The 25483-nt window shown below is 38.1% G+C and overlaps 1 protein-coding gene across 16 annotated transcripts in view; it reads left to right on the forward strand.

Annotated features, from left to right (window-relative positions):
* Positions 1-25483, forward strand: part of LOC105488927 (thyroid hormone receptor beta) — a 381615-nt gene that overhangs the window by 153085 nt on the left and 203047 nt on the right. For all 16 annotated transcript variants that reach the window (XM_071090815.1, XM_011753445.2, XM_071090812.1 and 13 more), the window contains exon 2: positions 11285-11356. The gene's annotated coding sequence lies outside the window, so the exon portion shown is untranslated. The remainder of the gene's footprint in view (positions 1-11284; positions 11357-25483) is intronic.

Genomic DNA, 25483 nt, shown 5'->3' on the forward strand with positions numbered 1-25483 from the left:
CCTCATACACAATTATGATTTCAAAGAATAACCACAGTTTTATCTCTTCTTTTTTCAGTCTTTTTTTTCCTAATTGTAAGACCTGCAATTTCTCGTATAATGTTTTACAGAGGTGGTTATAGAAAATATCCTTGAATTATTCTTAGTCTCAGGGGAAACTTTCAATATTCATCATTAACATGTTTGCTATAGGGTTTTATCAAATTGAGAGCGTTTTCTTCCAATCCTAGTGTGTTGTAAATTGGAGAGTAAATCCTCCTTGTGAGGTCTTTAAGGATCATTTCAGTAAGGCCATGGAAACGCATATGAGAGGCACAGGCATATGCATACGAGAGGCATGTGCAATTAAATGATCTAATATGCTTGCAGGTCCTAGAAAGGAAAGCACAGCGCATCGTGCAGAAGGCCCCATGGGAGAAGGGCCAGGTGAGCAGGCTCACTAAGTAAGTGGGGAGCCAAGAGAATGAGGACCTACAGACTGGTGCCTCTTTAGGGGGTCAGGAAGGCGTATACAAGAAAAAGGCATGAGGGATTTCATTGGTGTGTTTGAATGTCACTAGGTGACATTCAGGGGAAGGAAAGAAGGGGGACTTGTGGCAGGGACCAGCCCTATTACACTAGTACAACCTGGACACCAGGGCAGGGTGTGTTCAGTCTATTGTAGGGCTGTTGAGGCATTAGGAAAATGTAAAGTTTTCAAAATTTACCAAACACCTAGTTTGCTGAGTGTTTTATCATGAATAGATCAATGTACCCATTTAAAGGACCAGATGCTTTTCGTTTTTCTATTAATAGAGTGCTTCACATTGATTGCTAATATTAAACCAACCTTGTATTTTTAAAAGTAAACCCTCTTGCATTAATGTGTTATCCTTTTAAAATTATCTCAGGATTTGGTCTGCTAATACTTTAATTATTCTTCTAAATTCATAAAAAATGCTAGTTATAATTTTCTTTTCTTATAATACCCTTATACTGTTATGGGATCAAGACTATGCTGGCCTCATAAAATGAGTCTCATTAAATGAGTTGAGACACGATCCCACTTCTTCTATAACCTGGATGAGCTATGTAAAATTGGTGTGGTTTTTCCTTTAAGTATTTGGTAGAACTCACTCGCCAGCAGTTTAGGCCTAGAGAGTACTGTGTGAGTAGATTTGTATATACAAATTCAATTTCTTTAATGAGTATGGTACCATTCCCATTTTTATTATTTTTTCCTGTTTGAGTAAGGTTTTTTTAAGTAATTTGTCCATTTCATTGACATTTTCAAATATTGCCATAAAGTGTTCATATATCCCCTTATCTTTTTATTGTCTGTAGGATTTGTAGTGATTTCTTTTTTATTCAATACATGTAATTTTTCCTTTCTCTTCTTTTATCTTAATAAATCTGGCTATAGGTTTATGATTTTATTAGTATTTTCAAAGAATCAGTTTTTGACTTGATTGATTTTCTCTGTTACACCTCTGTTCTATGTATTACTAATTGTTATTTTCTCCTTTCCACTTTGGTTGACCCTAATACGGTATTATTTTTAGGGTTTCTTGAGATGGATACTTAAATCATTGATTGTCTTCTTAGATCATTGGCTGTCTTTTTTTTTTTTTTTTTGATACATGCATTTAAGTATAGAAATTTCCCTCCAGTCACACCTTTAGCTGCATCTCACACACTTGAGATGGCATGTTTTCTTCTATTTCAGTTAATAATATTGTCGAATTTCCACTCTGCTTAATCTTTGACCCATGGGTTAATTAGAAGGGTATTGCTTAATTTCCAAATATTTGTGTAATTTTTAGTTATTATTTTATTATTGATTTCTATTTAATTATGATGTGGTCAGAAAATATCTTCTGTTTGATTTTTGATCTTTGAAATTTATTCAGACTCGTTTATTATCAACACATCATAGATGTTGGTAAATGTTCAATGTGTATTCTGTAATTGTTGGCTGTAATGTTATAAATAGATCTATTAGGTCAAATGTATTCATCACCTTATCCTTATCTATGTTCTTACTCATTTTTAACAGCCTGTTCTACCAGTTACTGAGAGAGGTGTATTAAACCCTCACACATTAATTGTGGATTTTCTTATTTGTTTTTCTAGTTCTAGCAATGTTGGCTTTATATATTTTGAGGCTTAGTAACTAGGTGCATTCAGATTTATCACTCATATCTTTCTATTGGATTTTTTTACTATTGTAAAATGTCTTTTTTATCTCTAGTAATATCCCTTATCATTAAGTTTACAGTATCTGACATTAATATAATTTACATGTAATTTTTCAATCCTTTTTTTCTTTCAAATTGTGTATCCTAATATAAAAAGTGTGTCTCAGTTAAGCAGCGTTTAACTGGGATTTAAAAAATAATTTAGTATATGTATATTATGTGAACTGTTTATCTGCATTTTATGCAATTACTGATATATTCAGGTTATAATCCATCATATTACTCTTTGACATTTTATTTGCCCCAGCTATTTAGTGTTCCTTTTCCTCTCCTTTGTTACCATATTTTGAATTAATGAACTATTTCACCTCTACTGGCTTGTTAGTGATTTATTCTTTTACTCTTCTTTTAGTGGTTACCCTAGGAATTACAAAGTGAATCATTAATTTTTTAATGTATAATATAAATTGTGACTTTGATTACTTTCCAGAAAATGCAAGGGACTTAATTTTATTTACCACTCCTCCCTTTTGTATTATTGTCTCACATTTCGATTCTACATGTTTTAAATTCCACAAGATATAACAATTTTTATATTGTTTTAAATAGTTAATATTCATTTATATATTCATTTATATTTACCGCATTTACACTTACTGCATATTTACCATTTCTGGTGTTCATCCTTCCTTCCTGTGTGTCCAAGCTCCCATCTGGGATCTTTCTCCTTCTACTGGAAGTATACTCCTTTCAATATTCTTTCAGTTTTGGTCTGCTTTATTAACTTTATTTAATTTTAATTAAATAAAGCTAACTTTATTAGCTTTATTAAAGTCTCATTGACATAAAATAAATTGTATTTAAAATATACAATTTGATAAATTATGACATATGTATATGCTGTTAAAGCATCCCCACGATCAATACAGTGAACCAATCCAACAGCCCTCAAAAGTGTCCCAGTTTGACACTTTAAATGAGGAGCATAACTCTAGAGGCACTTAGAACCATCCCTTCTTTTCCTGGATTTTTGCACTGGATTCAGCATAGAACTAGACCAATATCTGCCAATTCCCAGGGCCAGCATAATAATAAAAACAACACTTATAGCGTGCTTTCTTGGGCCAGGCACTCTTCCAAGCACTTTATACATTTTTAATATTGAACTTACTAATTTAACCCTGGTCTCTATAAATTAAGCATTGTTATTGTCCTATTACAGAACTTGAGGCACAGAGTAGTTCGCTGCACTCTGCGTGCCTAAAGTGTCTATTTGTTTTTACTATTAATTATGTTGATTCAGTTCTAATTGTGTCCACTCAATCAAAAGAACCATTATAAAGCGTGTTCTTGTATATAACCTGGACTGACAACCTCAATTCCCAGATTTTGCTATTGCTCCTTCATGGATAGTAGTTTCCCTGCCATGCTTTGTTTGGCGATCCTCTAAGAGTGACTCTGAAGTGGTGAATGCCATCCTTGTTTAAAGGGGTAGGAGGGACAATAATCTAATTCTACCTAAGAGAGAAGACAGTAAACTGATGCTGTGTTTCCATTGCTGTTGGAAAAAGAACAGTAAATGACAGCAAAATTGAATAGCTTGATACTTGCACTGTATAAATTACCCAGCGGAAGAGATGTGTTGAGAGGGAAAGTGAGGATTTGATCTCTGCCTTTCAGTTTTCAGTCATTGTCAACCACAAACTACAAAAATTGGCTCAGCAAACCTTGGCTTCATCCAGGATACTAGGGAGCAAGCCAAGAGATTTTTTTTTTCCCCTGCTAAGTTGCTCAGGATTGGTCTTTTGTGGATATGTTTACATTGGTGAATAAAGTCAGAGTACTTTAGTCATTTTGCTTCAGTAGTGTTTTTCAAACTGTGGTTGGGCTATATTAGTGAGTAATGAAATCAATTTAGCATGTTATTACTTTTAAAAAAATGAAATAGTACATAAAATAGGACAAAATAGGGTAGAGTTCAATGGAATAGAAGGTATCCAAGTGTATCACAGGAGTGAGAATATTATTTTGTGGAACTTTTGTTTCAGACATATATATATATATATATATATATATATATATATATATATATATATATATATCCCTACATATGTGTGTATGTATGTGTTACAGATTAAAACATTATTTTTTTATTGTAGATCATGGTCAAATAATTACTGCTGGGAATTTAGTACATTAGAGGATTATTTTCCAATTTTGTGAGTATATTTTTTCCAAATGTTGTTTGTTTCTATTTGAACGGGTCATACTTCAGAATTTGATGTAGAGGGGAGCAGGCGAAGTCTTCATGCTGAAGTAGAGAGTAATAATTTTCTTGTTGATCAACTACAAGCAGAAAACAAACTTGACGTATCTGAATCTGTCTATATTGTGGTTCTGTGTTGAAATTACATGTCTTTTCAAATGTCAGATAGAAAACATCCCAAGGAAATAAAATCACCCTAGTGACATTCGAATGCCAACCCAAAAGTCACCATCTTTTAAAACACAGGTGGCTTTTGGCAATACTGTATACCTACTTGCCAATGATTGGAGTTCAGAATTTACCAAACAATGAAGTCACTCATAGTTGATTGTGATGACATGTGCTGGTTTTAAAACCTTACTATGATAATTGGATAATAGAGTAATTTTTCACGTAAACACAGTTTTCCCTCCTAATTCAGCTTAGTTAAAATCTGTGTCAATTGCTTTGAATTAACATTAAATAGATTCATGAACTTGCATAAGACTTAGTTAGTAATCCAACTGTATGTGATTAAATTTCCCACATGTGGGAAATATATATATCAGTATGTAATACATTCTGCCAAATATACCCATTCACTGGTACTAGATCTTTATGAAACGAAAGAACAGGCGATACAATAAATATTAATAAAAATGCTAGCGCTAGAAAATGTCTTACAGCAGCGATGACATTTAAGTTTCTTCTTAAACTGGTTGGCAATGCCTGTCTGGGTGCTATTTGAGAAGGATTTAGAGATTGTTGTTGGAGTCAGCAGTAAAGAAAGACTGCAATTGATTAGTTGTGTGGTGAACATGGGAGAAGGGCAGTGATGATATATATATATGCTTTATGTTTATCTTAGAACTTTCTAATTTAGTAAATCATTATGGTATCTTGGAAACAGGAGTTGATTTCTCCATTTTATAGAAGGAAGAAAAAGAATAACAGATGGATGTTACCCATAGTTAAGCCTCTCAGTACTCTTGGGCTTGTTTCGTTTCTGTTCAGGTTCAGCTAGATTATGTGTTTAGTCCATGCCTCATAAATGTTTCCATTTCCTCCTTTTTATTTCCATTACCACTGTTATGTTTTTGATTCTCATTAAAGAAATTATGATAGAAGCTTTCTAGATGATTTCCTTGCTTTCTGGTGCTTAAACAGTTTTTATGGGGTCAGGAGTCATAGACTCCACTGAAAACCATGCAACAGCTATGCACCATCTCTCAGGAAATTGAATGCTCGAACAAACTTCTACAAATTACTTAAGGAGGGTTGTAAATTCCCTGAGGTCTACACTTAAATTAATAACCCCTAGTCTAGTTTGTCGTTCTCTAATTGATCCTTCAAATTTCTATCAGGCTAATATTCCTAATGCACAACTGGTATTATATTATCCTTTGCTCAGAACCATTAAATTTCCCATTGCCTTTAGAACGAAAGTCCAATCTACTTGGATTAGAACCGAATCTTTCAAGCTCTAGCACTCTTTCTGCCTTTGCAGCCTCATCACCCATTCTCTACCTCTGTTTCCCTCTCCCAGACACACAACCTTCTTAGCCAAACCAGAATACTTGCTATTCCCTCGGTATTTCCTGCGTTTCGCTCCTACAGTTGCTGCAGCCTGAGCATCCTTTCCCTCACTTCCACCCAGTTGGGCCCTTTCTAACCGTCAAGCCCAGTGTCTTTTCTGATTCTGTTATTTTTAAGGATGTCACACAAAGCACTGAGCAACACCTTGTAGAGTACCTTGCACAGCATGACTGTGTATTCACCTGCTTGCCCACAGGTCCTCTCCATGCCCTGCCTCTGTATCACTGAGGGGCTGCCTCCTGAGGTATGTGCCTCCTCTGGGTTCAGCCATTGGAAGGCCTTGGAGGAAGATCGGAGGACTGAAGGAAGGGAGAAGTCAGGGTATTTCTTCTCCACTCTCTCTGCCTCAGACAACATCTCTGACAACAGTTGTGTCTTCTCTGTGGCTTCAGTTCCTACTGGAATCGCCAATTAAAGCTTTCAGTTTCTGTTGAATGACCCCAACCCAGGCCTCCAAAATCAACACCTCCATTCTTGTCTCGATAGCTTAGGGGTTTCCTGCTGGATGCCTCCTTCTCCCCTGTTCGACTTCACTTCCTTTCCTTCACTTACGTAATCAATCCCCTGCATTATAATCTTTCTGTTTAAATACTTCAGCCGGTTTATGTTTTCCTGGATAACCCTGATTCATACAGCTGGCATTTGATGGATATTTGCTGAATTTTATTACCTAATTTTAAATCATTTTTTATGTGGTTATCTCTCTCTCTCTCTCTCTTTTTTTTTTTTTTTTTTTTTTTTTGAGCGCAACAAGGATAAGCTCTCTATCAGTTATCTAGTGCATAATGACATTATTTGGAATTACCAGGGATAGTAACAAAATACCACAAAACATAGTTTGAAATGATTAGCATTCAGTAGCTCATGAGTCTGAGAGGTGGCTGGCTGATTCTGCCCGTCTTGGGTGAGCTCACTCATGCATTTGTGGTCAGCTGTATGTCAGCTAGGTGACTCTGCTCATCTTTGCTGGGCTGTCTTATATGGATGGGACTTGGCTGGTCTAGGCTGACCTGGGGTGGCCTTGGTGGAGACAACTGACGTGAGTCAACTCCTCTATGTGTTTCTCATCCATAACAAACTTTCTAAGGCATATTCTCATGGCAATCACAGGAGAGCAGATTTGTTATGAGCTGGGCATGGTGGCGCATGCCTATAATCCCAGCACTTTGGGAGGCTGAGGCAGGCAGATCGCTTGAGCTCAGGAGTTTGAGACCAGCCTCGGCAACATGTATGTCAAAACCCCACCTCTACAAAAATATAAAAATTAGCTGAGTGTGGTGGTACACGCCTGTCATCCCACCTACTCAGGATGCTGAAGCAAGAGGATCGCTTGAGCCCAGGAGATGGAAGTGTCAGTGAGCCAAGATTGTACCACTGCACTCCAGCCTGGGTGACAAAGTGAGACCCTGTCTCAAAAAAAAAAATTGTTAACAGGGTAGATTTCATGTTAATTGTACCACAGAAAGAGAGGAAAGGAAAAGAAGGAGAGGAGGGGAGAGGAGAGGGGAGGAAAGGAAATAAGGAAGGGAGGGAGGAAAGGAGGGAAAAAAATAGGGAAAAAAAGGATATTGACAAAACTCCCAAAAGCAAAGCCAAAAGAACAAGAATTTGTTTCTCTAGAAGATATCATGTAATGGCTTATCAATAAGAAAATGTCCACCAACGTAGCAGAAAACCTTGGGCAAACCATTGAAAGGAAGACAGGAAGGAAGGAAGGATAAAAAGAAGAAAGGAAACAGAGGGAGGAAAATTCACACAATAAGAAATACAAGTAACGTTTAAAGATATCAGAAGATTCACAACTTTACTTACCCAAGATATATGTGAACTCTGACTAGGATTCCATTTATCTGCTATCAAGCAGATAAATATAATGTTTAATAACATATTAGCAAAGACATGGAGAAACAGGACTTTCAGACATAGACATAAATTGAAACGACCTCTATAGAATCTAATTTGGAAATACAATCACAATGTAAAATGTGCATTTTGAATGGCCAATTCTATTAAGATCTGCTCTATATTTTAACTTGTATGTGTGAGAACTGGCACTTGTACGATGCTATGCTTTGTAGTCCTATTTGGAATAGCAAAAGAAAAGATTTCACTGGCCTTCAATAAGTGTGATATTATGGGATACTATTTAACTGTCAAAATAAAACTTTAAAAGAATGAATAAGCACTTTACAAAAAAATTAAAAGGCCACTAATACAATGCAATCAGTCTAGCCCTCAGGCCTCATATGATTTAGTGAGAAACCAGAGATGAGAGAGAGAGAGAGAGAGGAAGAAGGAGGAGGAGGAGGAGGAGAAGGCATTAATTTTGCTCTAATATTAACCCCTTTAAAATTGAATTCATTTAAATTTAACCCTTTAAATGCTTTGCAATAAAATATGCATTATGTATTTGCTAGTTTGTTCTGTGCAATTTCATTCATACAAAGTTACTGTCAAAAAATAGGTCAAGAGCCATTTATAAATAACGTATTAGTAAACCAAGTTAAAGGGACTTTATTTATCCTTTAACCTTCAATTTGCACTAATTGGGAGCAGTCATGGGAAATAGTGCCAACCTCACCTCAGGTCAGATGGCTTAACAAAATGAACTGTTTCATACCCAGAAATAACTATATTCCAAATATAAATATGAATCAGTTACAAAACAGATTCCTTTGAAACTACAAAATGACCACACTGTTAATATATTTGTGCCCCTATTAAAAATGTGCAAGGAACACACGTTCTGAGCTAAAGCTGTCCCAGGGAGTGATTCTCATTTTTGCTTTGAATCTTGTGTAAACAAAACTGGGCAGTCTCCTTTGAGCCACGAACAAATTCACAGCCCCTGAGTTTTCTAAAGAGAAGAACTGAGAATGGGTATGTTTACGTTGGAAGGGTTTGGGGCTTGAACTTGCTGCTTTAAATTTCCTTCATCACAGGGAAATCACTTTCAATTTGTCTACTTGCAGAACTCTAATTTGGTTTGTTCTCAGTTTGAGGCATACCATGAAAAAGACGCCGCATGTTTGTATTATAGCAAAATTTGGAAGCCACCTCGGTGATAGTGTTTCATTTTCCTCTTCGCAGTTTTATCTTTAAAACCTGAATCTGTTCTCAATCATTTAGAACAAGGTCCATGACATCAGACTGCCTGGGTGCGATTCTTGGCTGGCCTTTTCTGCACTGTTTGACTTTGGGCAAAATGCTTAACTGTTCTCCTCTCCTTTCTTCATCTGGAAAACGGGGCTCTTTATAATACTTTCCTCATACGGTCATTGTGAGGATTACCTTATGTGAAATTAGACAAAATAATTAGAACAACCCAGTTCATATTGTGTGATGAATAAATGTTGTGTATACAAATGCTTATTAATTATATGAGAATTTTTGGGTTTTTCACAGAGTCAAGTTCAGATATATTGTTCAAAGCCTAAATCAAAATTACACTCTCAAAAAAAAATATTGAAGTCCAATTTTTGCATCCAAAATACATATATAAATACAGTTTTGCATTTATATATTAATGTCGGGGCAATGGTGTATATGTACACATAATTGCCATAAAGTCGTAACAACTGCTACAAACACAAGCCTTCCTGGCTTTGTGAATGTGGTCTTTGAGAATCCTTTTTGAATAAGCTTCTTAATTGCCTTGGACTTCAGCCGTGCACTATCAGAGTTCCTGACTGTCAGCCAAACGGTCAGGTGAAGTTAAAGGTTTTGGACTTGAAGGTTTATGAAACGGGCAGTGCAGAGAAATTTTGAAGAAAATAAATACATGTAACTCCAAAGTCCTCCCTAATGTTGTTTTAAAAGGGAAGAAAATTAGTAATAAGCAAGTCCATTTTAATAAATATATTTTTCCTTTTAACATACTGAGTGTCCACTGCATGGAGTCGTAGGGTGGAAGAACCACTGCAGAGACAAGACCCGGCAGCTTCTTCAGAAACCCAGAGTCAAGAGCAGAGGAAATTTGCTTATGCTCACATACGTATGCACACCCACACATAACCAACAATCGCTTTAATGATATAACAAGGGCTTTTATGTAGCCATAAACGTTGGATATTGGGTGAAAAGCCAACAACTGAATATATATTTACTCAGTTGTGTGGCAGTTAAAGGAAATGAGCTGGTATAGATTAGCATGTTTCAAGACCACATCCATCATATTGAGTGAAAAATGTAGAACAAAAGATACACAAACAGGGATTCATATCATATAGGTAAATTAAAAATACACAAGCATTGTTCATTGCCGTGGATATGGGTTTATGTATGTGAATGTTAAAAAAGAAAAATAGTGGTCTTGAAAGATACAAACCAACTCACAATCTAGGCTTGGTGTGGGGTTATGAAGGAGATTATACCTATGCTCTCATTTTTCTAATTTACAAAAAGGCATTCTTCATGTTATTTTAAAATATACCCTTTTTTAAATTAAAAAAAAATACTGCATACATGACAAAATGTTAGCAATGGTTTATATTTTGGGTAGTGGGAACCCAGACATATTTTCCCTGCTAACTTCTGTTTTTCTAGAATGTCTGTGTTATTCACCACAGCAACAACAAAAATTGTAGGACTGCAGTTAGTTAGAAAGCGGCTTCTCGCTTGCCACGCAGATAGCCGCTCAGCGACATCCTCTGTGGCGTAGCAGGTGTCGTGGTCTGTTTGGCTGCCTTTCTCGTCTTGTTTGTACCTGGGAGAACTGTTCGCCATATGATTGCATTTAGCACAATCTAGACAGCTCCATGGCTTCATGCTCAGATGCATACCCTGATGGAGAACCCGTCGCTTCCCCACAGGTTTCATATGGCAGTGTCCCACCTCAGCGGCTCAGTTGCAGCTTTTATATGTTGAGACCTATTCCAGGAACTATCCACTGAGATAAAGCAGGATTCTCTTTAACACAGAGTGACTAAACAGTTTGAGGTTCACATTTGCCCTTTATTCATCTTCCCAGACTGCCAGTCCAAAGCTCTTGAGTCTTGTCCCTAAAACTCCACAGAAATGTAGATCTCTGAGATTGACAAAAGTTGTCCCATGCCTGTAATGTGTTCTTACAGTCCCTTTCCCTGAAACCATCTCCCCTTTAGAATAAGATTTTATCTAAATCTATTTGCATTTATTCAAAATCAGAGACAGCTCTGAAACCAGACCCTGTTTAAATATAGAAATAAGAACAGTTGTAGATTAATCAAATGTTGGGAAACTTTAAAACAACAAATTGTATTTATCTTCTGTGTTTCCTTTGTTGCAGATCCGCGATTTCCTTCTGGTTGGCTGTCCTGCGTGGGTGCCAAGTTCCACACATGATTTAATGAATAAGAAGGTCAGATGTCAGCTTGACTATTTGCAAACTTGCGATCTTTGCTATTAATTGTCCCTTTTTAGCATTATTGGAATTATCTCCTAATGTGTAGTGTTGCTGCTGTTGTTATTTAATGTAGTTTTGAACTATATAGGTATTCAGAAGAAATATAAAGCATTAAATGAACTAAAAACATAACAGAAAAGCAATGCTACTAATTCACTCAAGAAGAGTAATAGGGCAGTGAGAGAAAAGAGCCCATTTTCACTTGTTATGCCAGAAAATTATTGTGCTCAGTGAAGATCTAACAATCCTTTCCCATGTGTCTTTTCCTTGAGTGCAAAAAACAAAAAAAAAGCATGAGAATTACATAACCCATTGGTTCCAGCAAGTCAGATAAGGTACAATCACCTGTGCAGTAAAGATCCACTTGACTAGCAAGTCTTCTGAATTCGCCTTTCAGTCCTGAGTTATGTGGTCATATCAAGCAACCATTCAGATCACTGGGTTATAATTTAGGATCCAGTTTGTTTACATTATTATAACAACACAGTTTCAGTTTATCTCTGCATATAAGGTTGTGTCGGAACTTTCCTTTCTGTGTTTATTATTTTTAGCAGTTTAAAAACTAACCATGGAAAAATGGCTTTCTGGTGATAAGGAGACATTCAGGCTTGGCCAGGGTCTGGCAGAGTCTATAGAAATGCTCACTGGCTGCGGGAGCCCGGCCTTTTGAATGCTGTCTTTGTGCCTCCTCTTGCCCATGGCCTCTAGCCTATTGTCTAGGCGCCTGGGTTGGGGTGGTGCTATCTGATTGTAACCAGTACTAGTATTACAGCGCTCAGTGCCCAGGCCCTCCCTTGGGCCCCCTGTCTGGCTGCCTCTGTCTCCCAGCCCTCCCTAGAGAGGACCAGCCATAGTTCTCATATCAGAAAACACTATTTGTAATTTATAGAATGTTCAAGAAAAAGAGATCACTAAGAATCTTCAAGACCTATGGTTCTCTAAGTATTTTTTCATCTTTACAAATAGCCTTCTCCTTTTCCCAGTTGAAATCTTTCAGTGGACCTCAATTTGTAAAGCATGGAAAAGGACAGCTGTTCTGTTTAAAGATGAGAAAGCTCCTGCAACCTCAGTCCTCAGCCTCTTCTTCATCCCACCTCAATCAAGGTGACCTCAAAGGTCTTCCATTCCCACCAGGAAACCGGAGGCACCTCCCAATTCTTGCACATTCTTTTTACAAGGCATTCTCCTCAGATTTACAGATTTACAGATAAGGAAACTAAGAAGAGATTTCTATAAATACTGAAAACCTGAGGCACTAGACACAAAAGAATGAACACTGTATTAATTCATTTTATGTAGTTCTAGAAAAGGAATAACTAATCTGTGGTGATAAGAATCAAAATAGTGATTACCTTGGGGAGAAGAGAGGATTGGCTGGCAAGGGGCCTGAGGGAATTTTCTGGAGTGACGGAAATGTTTATAGAACCATGGGCTACCTGGCATCTGTTAAAACTCACCTGTGCATTTTACTTTATATAAGTTGTACTTCCATTAAAAATAGAAACAAAAAGGAAAATAAAGAAAAAATAAATTAGTCATTTAGTGAATGAAAATACTGTAGCCAAATATTTGAGTTTGATCAATTTCCTTAAAACTATGTGGGCTGTTTATTGGATCCGGTCTAAAGTCATTACACAGAGTTTCTGAAGATTGAAAATCATGCTGTTCTAATATTTTTTGTTCAATAATCACCAAATCCAGCAAAAAAAAAAAAAAAAAAAAAAAAAACTCTCAAGGAATTCCTAACAATGAAACCTGTAATGTGGCTGAGATGTGAGACCTGGGAGTTCTGGGACTAGAGATTCAGAGGACAATATTTGATTCCACTGACCACAGAGGCCAAGAATCATTGCCCTCCCAGTGTGTAGCTCCCAGGAGGTGTAGAGTGGCACCATATTCCAAATGGGGGTCCTCTGAGCTTCTAAGGCTCTGAGAAGCCCCTTAAAAGTCTCTGCTGGGAGGAGTGCTGGTGGGTAGAAACCATCTGGGTTTCTACATGCAGCTGGACTTTTATCTGTTTAGGTATTGGGCTTCTCTATCCGTTTCCATGTATATAAAGAATTCCGTAAGTGAGAAACATGTGACAAATGTTACACATGTTGTATACCCATTCTGGTGTATGTTATTTCCTTAATGAGCCAGATGACATGGAATTCTACCCTTTTAACTGTGCTGGATTTTGCCTCCTAAGATTGTATAGAAAGACATGGTCCAGGTCTGGCACATTCAGGATGGTTCTGCAGGGTCACATTGATCTGAACTTAGGCTAAGAGTTTTGGATAGTCTTAGCTTCAGCCACTGCCCCAAAAGAAATGTCCCTCCTGAGTCCCTTTCCAGAATTTCAATGCAATTAGGAAGACTGTGGAAGAGAGGAAAGATGAAAATAAGCTTGGGGCCCTCTGGAGGCGCTGAGCATGTAAGTGGTTGTCGTTGACTCTCCATCCAAGACCTTGTTGCTCATTGCCTAGGGAAATGAGATGCCATAGTGAGGCCCCATCCTGTGGGGGTCCCAAAGATGCCTTTCTTTAATTTGGGATTGTATGTTGTTCAGTAATCTGTACTTCACTGATATAAACCTCATTTTTGTCATGCATTACTTTAACATGCGCTATTAACAGTATTCATCAAATACAAATTCTTCATAATTTTTTTAATCCTCTGCTCTGACTCGTCTGACTGCTTTTTAAATGCCCTATAAAATGCAGGCTTCTCATATATCTTAGCAGAGTGGAACTTCTGGTGATTGAGGTTGAAAGACAGGCCTTCAGTGGTACCTGTCAAACAGGCTACTTGCAAATTCAGTCTTTTTGCTTTCAGCCGGCATCAAGAACTATCAAATAATGGGCTCTGTACCTGTGTTATTGCAGTAGGGCATTTTGACCCTCTAAAAAGCACTTTCCTTGCCCTGAAATACTTTGAAAAACTTCATTTAAATTTTGCTATTGTGAGTTTTAGAAGTCAGGTAGGGGCTGGGTGTGGTGGCTCACGCCTGCAATCCCAGCACTTTGGGAGGCCGAGGCAGGCAGATCACAAGGTCAGGAGATCGAGACCATCCTGGCTAACACGGTGAAACCCCATCTATACTAAAAATGCAAAAAATTAGCCAGGCGTGGTGGCGGGCACCTGTAGTCCCAGCTACTCGGGAGACTGAGGCAGGAGAATGGCATGAACCTGGGAGGCGGAGCTTGCAGTGAGCCAAGATGGTGCCCTTGCACTCCAGCCTGGGTGACAGAGCAAGACTCCATCTAAAAAAAAAGAAGAAGAAGAAGAAGTCAGGTAGTAAAGTGGAAGGTAATTATTGTGGCAGAAATACAGCTAAGGAAATAGGCCAGGGCAGATGGGACCCAGGGGCCAATTCTGCATTTTAGAGCCTGACGAGTGAAATGGGACTGGGATGAGCAAGGAAAAGGTTTTTGAAAAGGAAATGATGATGGCGTTAGGAAATGGCAAGAAAGAGTCATGTGGAGCTGGAGAAGGAATGATTTGAAGATGCTCAAATGTTCCAGCCTTTGAGGCTGTATTATTTTTGTTCAGAAAGGACAAAATGTCTACTACTTGAGTGATTTCCCAACAAAGGGCCAAAGCCTATTTCACTCACAACACAAATCCACATTAACACAAATTTAGTTCACTAATGAAGCTATGGTAAAACTGAATCATCCATGAAAAAGAACACTTTAAATAACCAGGACATTTTTGTAACCCACACATACTGTGCTTTGCCTGCACATGCACACAAATTTCCTGATCAAACCAAATTTAATTTAGCAAGAGATTTTTCTCCAACCAGTTTAGTTTAATGTGCATGAGAGCAGAAATGAAATTACACAATATAAGAGTTTGAGCAGAATTTCCTTTTTTGCAATTCCATTTGAAAGGACCTATTTCAAGTCATTAAGAGCCAATTTAACCAAATGGAAAATATCAAGATATAAATCATATGTCTTCTCCATTCCAGGGACTTTGGGCAACTGATCCTCCTAGAGCCAAAGTTCTTGAAATTTATTTATTTATTTTCTATCTCTTGTTTCCTTCCTTGGTCAAGTGGCTAATGTAACGTGTGTAGTCAGATACCAGTTATTCATGAGAATGGGAGGGTAACATGTCGATCGTTAAAGCCCAATTTATTGACATTTTTCCACTTTGTTTTAAACAATATGCATTTTCATCCACCAAACTGCTTGTAAGAGCTGTTCACAAGTTAGAAACTATATCCAGGTTTGAGGGTTTTTTTGTTTGTTTGTTTTTGTTTTTGTTTTGAGATGGAGTCCCGCTCCGTCCCCCAGGCTGGAGTGTAGTGGCATGATCTCCGCTCACTGCAAGCTCTGACTCCCGGGTTCACACCATTCTCCTGCCTCAGCCTCCTGAGTAGCTGGGACTACAGGTACCGGCCACCAAGGCCAGCTAATTTTTTGTATTTTTAGTAGAGATGGGGTTTCACCGTGTTAGCCAGGATGGTCTCAATCTCCTGACCTCGTGATCCGATTGCCTCGGCCTCCCAAAGTGCTGGGATTACAGGTGTAAGCCACCGCGCCTGGCCCGGGTTTGAGTTTTATCTCCTTTTCCTTTCCCCAAATGTTTTCCCTCGTGGTGCTATTGAGCTATTAACAGTTTAAAAGCAGGTTGAAAGAAAAATAACAAACACCCCAATGTGTATATTATTTTTATTCCCTGTTTGTAGACCAAGAAGCTTGGGTTAAAATGGTTAGGAGCAATGCCTAAAGACTTCACTGTCACAGTGGCCAGGCTGGGCTTTAACTCAGATGGTTCTATCCACAAGCCCCTGTTCTTTGGAAGAGAAGCAATAGAGCAAAGTATACCAACATAATACATTGGCTAAATTGGAGAAATAGCTAAATTTGTGAAGAGATCAAAGTATTATTTGGGGCCTGCCCATAGTGAAAACCATAAAAAGCAGTGACTTAAACAGAAAAAGGTTTTTTTCTCTAAAGTAGGGGGCTTGGTTCTATGGTCAGTAGGGACTCAGGTACCTTCTATCATTCTGCATTGCTGTTCTTAGCATATGGCTTTATCCTCAAGATTTCCTCTTGATTCAAGATAACTGCTGGGGTGCTAGCCTTCACCTATAAATTCTAGACAACAGCAACATGGGGGAGGGGTAGAAAAAGGCACCCATTACTAGCTGTGTTTTTCTTCTTTAGAAGGTCTTACCAGAATGCCCATCAAACAACTTCTATCTACAATCTCATCTACCCACTCGTAGTTGCAAAAGAAGTGGGAAAATGTGGCTTGGTACCTTGCCACCCAGAATGAAAGTGGGATTTGGTTGTGAGGGAACATTGCAGAAACACCTGGCAGACTTGGTCACAATTAGTCAACTACTGGAAGAAGTACGGAGAGGAATGGTCAAGGTGGGGCTTCAAGGGACTGATCTTGTAGCCAAGTGTATGACGGATTAAAAGGGGAATGATGAAAGGTGGTTTTGAGTACTGTGGTTTGTGGTGATAAGCTCGATACTAGTGAGATGGTATCAGGGATAGGAGAAAATAGATGCATATGATCAAATTTGTAGAAAATAGATGCATATGATCAAATTTGTAGAGTAAATTGACCAAGGAGAATGTGTGTATTCATTAGCTGCCATCCAAAACTGTGAACTGTGTTTAAACACACACACACACCACACGGAGGTGTGTGTATGTATATAAACACACTTTATATTTGTATATATATTCATACACACACGCATACATAAAACAAAAACAACAGTGTAAAACTTTTTTTAGGGCTCCATAACACCAGTAGCAATGATTTCAAACTTTAGTATCCCTTAGAATCACCTGGATAAAGAGGCTAAATTACAGATTTTGAAAGAGAATGTGAGAAAGACAAATTGTAAAGATGACTAGGAAGTCATCGTAAGAAGCCGGTTGTAAAGATGAGTAGGAAGTCATCATAAGAAGCCAAGATGGATAAAGTAGGAAAGTCAGGATGGGGAGGAAATAGTAGTTAAGTTTTGTTCTCCCTTTTCTCTCTCTTATTCCCTCCTTCCCTGCTCTCTCCCCTTCTTTTCTTCTTTCTGACTTTAATTTTTTAATTTTAGGAGGAGTAGACTTATGAGTTTGGAAATCATATTTTCATAAACTTATAGGCTCCCAAATAAGAAAGAAATTAACACTCAAGTCATCATCACTCCCTTTTGTTAAGCCATAAGACAGCAGGTAATGCCATTTTACAGATGACAAAATCAAGACTCGTCTATGGTGTTGACAGTTGAAGCCAGCTCTTTCAGAACTCCTTATATCCAAAGGAAGAGCATAGCTCTTTTGGAACTCTTTATATCCATGGTGCATGATACACTGGCAGGCACACACATCCCTTGTGTGTGTAATTCACACAAAAATGACCAAGTTTTTCAGTACAACTTTCTTGGTACTGTGTGTTTGACACCCTTAGCTTCAAGGCAAAACCTACTTTTTATTTTAGCTTTTACAGCCAGCAACAGTTAAATAAGTATAAGTTGGTTTTCTTATTTTAACCCCCTCTGATTGCATTTTGTAAAGCTCATGTGAGCCCTGTTTTTTCCCACCAAATGCTGGAGAGGGGCAGGTTTGGTTGGCACTGCCTGCTGGCTACTCCAGGTGTCTTCCCATGCAGCTTGCTGGGGCAAGTGTTGTGATTTCTGCTCTGACATCCTGGACAAAGTCTCTCATTAATAAGTAGATGCCTACACACTTACGTAGTAAAAGTATAAAAGCATGCATGGGAAAAACACACACCAACTGTAAAAGAGTAGTTAGCTTGGTGAGAGATGAGAGAGAGGGGAGAAAGAGAGATGGGTTGGTAGTGTTTTGCTGTTTTATTTCTTTTAGGGTGATGGATCAAATACCCACAGATCTGAATGGTGGGTACATGGGTGTCTGTAATATTGTTTTATATACCTTGAATGTGTGAAATGCCTTATCCTTTAAACTTTTTAAAAAATTAAGTAAGTGGCCTTCTTATAGGCAAAGTGATTTGAGCCCTTGAAAGAAATCTTTACTTTCAGTTTTGAGCAGTCTAAGATAGTGTTTCTCAAAGTAAAGCATGTGTTAGAATCATCTAGAGGGTTTGTTGAAACAGTGTCTTGGGTTCCATTGCCAGAGTCTCGGATTCAGTAGGTCTGTAGCGGGGCCTGAGAATCTGCATTTTAACAAGTTCCCCAGTGATGCATGTTGCTTATCCAGAGACTACACTTTGAGAATCACTGGTCTGAAAGAATTTTTCATCAAGACAACTAGAGTTTTGTTGATTGCTCACTTTTTCCTTCATTAAACAAATGTCTGTTATATAAACGTCTCTATTCTAGCACTTGAACTGGGCCACTTATTGTGCATGGATGTATAAAGATGATCTGTCTATGGTGGAAAGGATGCATGATTGATCAATACGGTTGTGCAGGTTGGACACTGTGTAAATTGTGCCTACTGGAGTACTACAGCTTAGCTAGATGTGGCAGTCAAAAGAATTACCAAAGAAACAAAGCAACGTGTGCACAACAGTATAATACATGCTATGATATAAATATGCGTGATGTTCTTTGAGAGATCAATAGAACAGTGAAACCCAAAAATGAATTGGGGGCATGGAGTCAGGCAAGGCTTCCTGGAAGATAGGATACCTCAGTTGAGTCTACACAGGTGAAGAGAAGTTATCTGGCCAACAGTAAAGATATAGGAGGACAGGCAGGGGAAGTAGAATATGCAAAGACATGAAATGTAATTTGTAAAAAGATGGTAGTAGATGGAGTTTAAGATCTCAGACTGGACCAGGTGCAGTGGCTTATGCTTGTAATCTCATAACTTTGGGAGGCCAAGGTGGGAGGCTCTCTTGAGGCCAGGAGTTTGAGACCACACTAGGCAACATAGCAAGACCCCATCTCTACAAAATCAAAAAATTAGGGGGGCATGGTGGTGCATGCCTGTAGTCCCAGCTACATGGGAGGCTGAGGTGGAAGGATACCTTGAGCCCAGGAGTTGTAGGCTGCAGTGAGCCATGATCCTGCCACTGCACTCTAGCCTGGGTGACAGAGGGAGACCCTGTCTCAAAAAGAAAAAAAAAAGAAGAAAGATTCATGCCGGCAGGACAAGAGAGTTGACCATCAGGAGTCAGATCATGAAAGTCTAAGGTGTTTGGATATTAATCTGATAGCAGTAGGGAACCATTTTAAAATTTTAAACAAAGTAATGGTTTGATCCAGTTTTATATTTTAGAAAGAGTCACATCACACACCAGGGCCTGTCGTGGGGTGGGGGGCTAGGGGAGGGATTGCATTAGGAGATATACCTGATGTAAATGACGAGTTAATGGGTGCAGCACACCAACATGGCACATGTATACATATGTAACAAACCTGCACGTTGTGCACATGTGCCCTAGAACTTAAAGTATAAAAATTAACTTAAGTAATTAATTGAAAAAAAAAAAAAAAAAAAAAGAAGAAAGAGTCCTATAGGGCAAGGAAGACAGTCAGGTTGGAGGTGAGATTGGCCACAGTGGACCAGACCAGGTAAGCAGCTATTCATTAGCCTAAGTTTAAAATGGTGAGGGCTGCACCAGGGCAGTTCCAGTGTGAATGGAGAACATGGATGTAGTCAAGAAATATTACAGAAGTAGAATTGACAAAGAATGGGGATTGACAGAATGTGGGAAGCAAGAGAGAAGCTATCAAGGACGAGTCCTGAGTTTGTGTCTTAAGCAGTGAGTGTAAGTAGGTGACATTCACTGAACTAGGAAGACAAGAGAAAGAGATCTAAGGGCTGGAACAGGGACTGGAGAAGGTGAGTTTGGGTTTGGACATTTGGAGTTTGAGGTATTTGTGGAATATTCATGTGGAGGCATTAGATGTTCACGGATATTTCCTGGGCTGCAGACTTCAGTTTGGATGATATCTAGGTATTAATCACTTGTCTTTAAATATTAGTATACATATTGCTGCAGTAAATATACTTATATATACATTTTGTCTTAACTTCTGATTATTTCCATAAGAAGTGTTTCTAAAATAAAGGCGATTGATAAACATAGTAAAATTATGTTATAAGACGTTGTGTCATTTTATGCTTCCATTAGCATTGCAGAAGAATGTCTGCCTTCCTACAGCCTCACCAACATTATTTAATCTTCACAAACTGGGAACCCCAATAGTGAGGTTGCTTTAATGTATGCTTTACTGATTATTTGTAAAGCTGGACATTTTTCACTTTTTGTTGTCCTGGATTAAAGGATTATTTGTTGATGTCATGCACCCATTTTCTATAGGATATTGATTTTTTAAAATGATTTTTAAGAACTCTTTTTTTCTTTATTAAGGATATTATCTCTTTGTCCATCTCATGCATTGCAAATGTGTTGTTCTAATTTCTCATTTATCTTTGCTCTAGCAGTAGATAGCTGTTCCCTCTGCCTGGAACACTCTCAGATGTCCCACCAATATGCCTGTTGGGCTCACTCCCTCACCTGTTGCAAGTCTTAATTTGAATTTTATCCTCTCATTGAAGTCCACTCTATCGGTCACTTCAGATCCCCAACAAGGACAGCTCTTGACAGTTCTGATCCCATAGCATCTTTCACCTATTCACATAAAATATAGTTTATTTATTTTGTTGTTACTTTCTATCCACTAAAATGTAAGCTCCTTGAGAATAAGGACACAGAAGCCTTTGTCTGTTTTATTTACATTTATATCCCAAGTACCTAGAATGGTGCCTGGCACATGGTAGGTGCTTAGTATCTATCAGTTAAGTGAATATTAATTGCTTTTGTGTGGTCATTTTTTGTCCTAGGGTTTCAAATTTTAACCCATGTAAGTGTATCCTTTAGGATCTGATTCAAATGTCTGGTTTATTCCATTGTCTACTGATGAATGATTTAAACCCTTACCATTAGGATTTTCCAATACTCTTACAGCAACTCTTTGATTGAATTAGAAACAAAATTCAAATTTCTTAATTCCTAAATATATCCATTAGAAGTGGGAGAATGGGGGTGGCAGGGCCAGGAGGTCCCTGAGCATTTACTTGGGTGAACAAAATAGTTCATCAAAAAATGTTCGTCTCTTTCACAAAATCGTCTAATTACCTACTTTATTCTAAACACAAGTTTTTGTAGTTGTTCATTCCTATGTTATGTTGACTTATTTTATGAACACTCTCAATGGCAACCATATGAGAAGTCCACTCTAAACAATGGATAGCTTTGGCAGGGAGCAGTGGCTCACGCCTGTAATCCCATCACTTTGGGAGGCTGAGGCGGGCAGATCATGAGGTCAGGAGTTCGAGACCAGCCTGGCCAATATGGTGAAACGCTGCCTCTACTAAAAATTAAAAAATTAGCTGGGCGTGGTGGCATGCATCTGTAGTCCCAGCTATGCAGGAGGCTGAGGCAGAAGAATCACTTGAACCCAGGAGGTAGAGGTTGAAGTGGCCCGAGATTGCGCCACTGCACTCCAGCCTGGGCAGCAGAGCGAGACTCTGTCTCAAAAAAAAAAAAAAGAAAAAAAAGACTGGACAGCTTCTAGTGAAGAAACCATACCAAGGCCAAACAATTTCTGGTTTGGGAGTTTACTTAATAACAGAGGGAACAAGTATTTACTAGCTCCCTTTGGGAAAACACGTTGTCAAATAAATATTTACTAAGCTTTTCTCTATGCAAAATACCATGCTATGCCAGTGGGAGGTATGAAAAGTACAGCCAATTCCCTTAAGAAAGTTGTAACTGGCCAGGAGCGTTGACTCACACCTGTAATCCCAGCATTTTGGGAGGCTGAGGCAGGTGTATCACCTGAGGTCAGAAGTTTGAGACCAGCCTGGCCAACATGGTGAAACCCCTTCTCTACTAAAAATATGAAAATTAGCCAGGCCTGGTGGTGGGCACCTATAATCCCAGCTACTTGGGAGACTGAGGCAGGAGAATCACTTGAACCTGGGAGGCGGAGGTTGCAGTGAGCTGAGATAGCGCCATTGCACTCCAGCCTGGGCCACAGAGTGAGACTTCATCTCAAAAAATAAAAAGAAAATTGTAACTAACTGTGGTGATGGAGGTGGGGGGAGATCAGGATACATATTCACAAAAAGATGAACAATCATTCTTGTTATTCATTATTATTTGTGTTTTGGCAACTGCAAATGAATGGGGCAGATATCACAGATTGAAGATACTAAGAAGAGGAAAAGATGATGGTGGATTGCAGTGATCTGTGAATCCTTTACTGAGGGCATTAGAATTTGTATGAAACCTAGAAGAATAAGAGGAATTTGACTTTCATTAAAGAGGAGAAAGGGAGAGGCAGAGAGGGAAGGCTATCAGTCCTGAAACCCATTTTCAACACTTAGCAGGTTTTGTTCTCATATTATTGTTTTCATTATTGAAGGCAATGGGTGGTATCATTTCTGGACTGTTTCTGTATTATGATTTATTACATCTTAGAAAATTTTTTATTTCTACCTCAAACATTTGGCACACTAACATACCTTTGAAATTGTTGTTAATCAATGAGGAAAAACAGACAGGGATTGCTATATTTAGACTGATCATCAAAGACAACAGCAAGTGTTCTCCTTGCTTTTTTTAGACAGAGTCTCTCACTCTGTCACCCAGGCTGGAGTGCAGTGGCATCATCTCAATTCACTGCAATCTCTGCCTCCTGGGTTCAAGCGATTCTCCTGCCTCAGTCTCCTGAGTAGCTGAGATTATAGGCAGGCACCACCACACCCAGCTAATTTTTGTATTTTTAATAGAGATGGGGTTTTGCCCTGTTGGCCAGGCTGATCTCGAACTTCTGACCTTAGGTGATCCATCCGCCTCAGCCTCCCAAAGTGCCTGGACTACAGGCATAAGCCACTGCAACCGGCCTCTCCTTGCTCTTTTAAAACCATTTGCAATTAATAGAGAGTGAACCAATTACTTTCTTTCAGTGCTGTTTTTCTTCCTTTGAGAGGAAGCATTTAATATGACAGGCATCATGCCAGCCATTAGTTATCAGTGTTAACAGGGTCTGAGGCAGCAGTGATGAACTACCTATCTCACTTAATCTAGGGACCACCATGTAGTAGGAAGCTTAACCTTTTTCCCCCAGCAAATCTTTCATGAGAGTGATTAACAAATAATAATTTCATCTGATAGACTATGTATTTGACTTCTTTCTCTTCTGCTGCTGCTGCTTATTGTCTGTAAAATGCTAAAAGACAGAGAGCCAAATGCAAGAAGCAGGAATTTAGTACACAGTCTGAAGAGAGAGACCCTGACTACCTAGGAGCCTGCTGAAATTGTCGATTTTATTGGTTTCATTTTGATGTTCCCATTTAATCCCAAATCCTATCATACATATTTTACAATTCTCATTTAATCCTAAATAGTATAATACATATTTTTCAGCAAAGATGCAGCACTGAATCTGCTCATTGTAAGAGCATTTATCTACTTAATTTTCTGGCAATCAGGAATAAGAAACAAAGATTTGAGCATATCCCATTTAGCAACCAGCAGATTACATGGACCTTTAGTGTTCTCATTTAAGCTTGGCCTTGGTTCATTTACATCTTGGATGTGTGGACTACAATTACGGCCACGTTACTAAGTGACTTATGTTTTTATTTAATATGTTGTTAATGAAAAGTAGCTGTTTTCTCCATTAAAATTCAAAGAGAGTAGAAGTTGAAGGTAAAAAGTTGATGCGTATGCGGTTTTCTGTGAAAGATTAGATGCAGGACTGTGCGATAAAGTGATTGTGAGACTATTCCCACATATTGCTCAGCCATAGAAAATACAAGCTTCTATAATAAGAAATGACTTTGAGTAGAAGGATCTAGATGAGCCATTGCCTTGATAATAACAATGGAAAAGAAAACAATTCACAATAGTATTCCTTTGCACCTGAGCAACTATACATTGAAGGAATCAGCTTTCAGTTCAGAAAGGAAATGCTGAAGAGAGATCGTAATGCCCCAAGATGTACAGACCCAGAGATGAAAGCTGCCGTCCAGGCAAAGAAAGGAGTTTCAGGAGTTCCTCTAAAAGACTTAGACACTTTAATTACCCTAGTGAGGGGCCATAAAACAGAGATGGGTGGTGGTCCTGGCCCAAAGCAAATACAATAAACTCTTTGTTATTTGGTGGATATAGATTATATTAAACAACAACAAAAAAAAGATACTTAAATCATTTACTTACTTTTCCCAGGAACTTTAAAACCATTACTGTTTTCTACCTTCATTCGAATCTTTGGAAACCATAGTTTTAATTTGAAAGAATAGAACAGTTTAAGCTTCTACTACTGGTTTATTTTCCTGGCTAAGTGACAAAGGGGACAAAGTGAAATGTATGCCTGTATAATTGTTTCTCTCCAAATCCATTTTATAAAAGTTCATGTTTTCTCAAAATTTATCTCTAGTTTCTTTCATTATAAATTTGCCTTAAAATATATTCATAATTCTAATTTGTACTGGACTTCTGAGATTATCTTATTTTTCTTGGCCTTATACTATAACCCAGTACTGTCCACTAAATATATAAAGTGAGCCACAAATCTAACTCACATATGTAATTTTAAATTTCCTAGTAACCACATTTTAAAAAAACACATGAAATTTATTTTAATAACCACATTTAAAAAAAAACAGGTGAAATTTATTTTAATACTACATTTTGTAACTCAATATATAAAATAGTATTCCAACAAGTAACCAGTAGAAAAATTATTAATGAGACATTCTGCATTCTCTTTTTCATGCTAAGTCTTCATAATCTAGAGTGTATTTTACACTTACAGCACATCTCATTTGAACTAGGCAAGTATGAAGTGTCTAGTAGCTATGCGTGGCTAGTGACTAGTGGCTACAGTGTTGAACAGCACAGCATTGATTCTAGGACAATCATTCCTAACATTTTGGACTCAAGGTTCTTTAGGGGAACCTTATGAAAGCTGTGGACCTTCCTCCCAGAAAAAAAATTATATTAGCATACAATCCCCCATAAATTTTCAAGGAATTTATGAAATCTTAGAAGCCCATCTTAGACCCTTCTGAGGTAAAATCATCCCAAACTGCCATAATTTCATCCCCAGTCTCACATTTTTTTATAGTT

This window comes from Macaca nemestrina, chromosome 2, assembly GCF_043159975.1.
Source record: "Macaca nemestrina isolate mMacNem1 chromosome 2, mMacNem.hap1, whole genome shotgun sequence".
NCBI classification, from domain to species: Eukaryota; Metazoa; Chordata; class Mammalia; order Primates; family Cercopithecidae; genus Macaca; species Macaca nemestrina.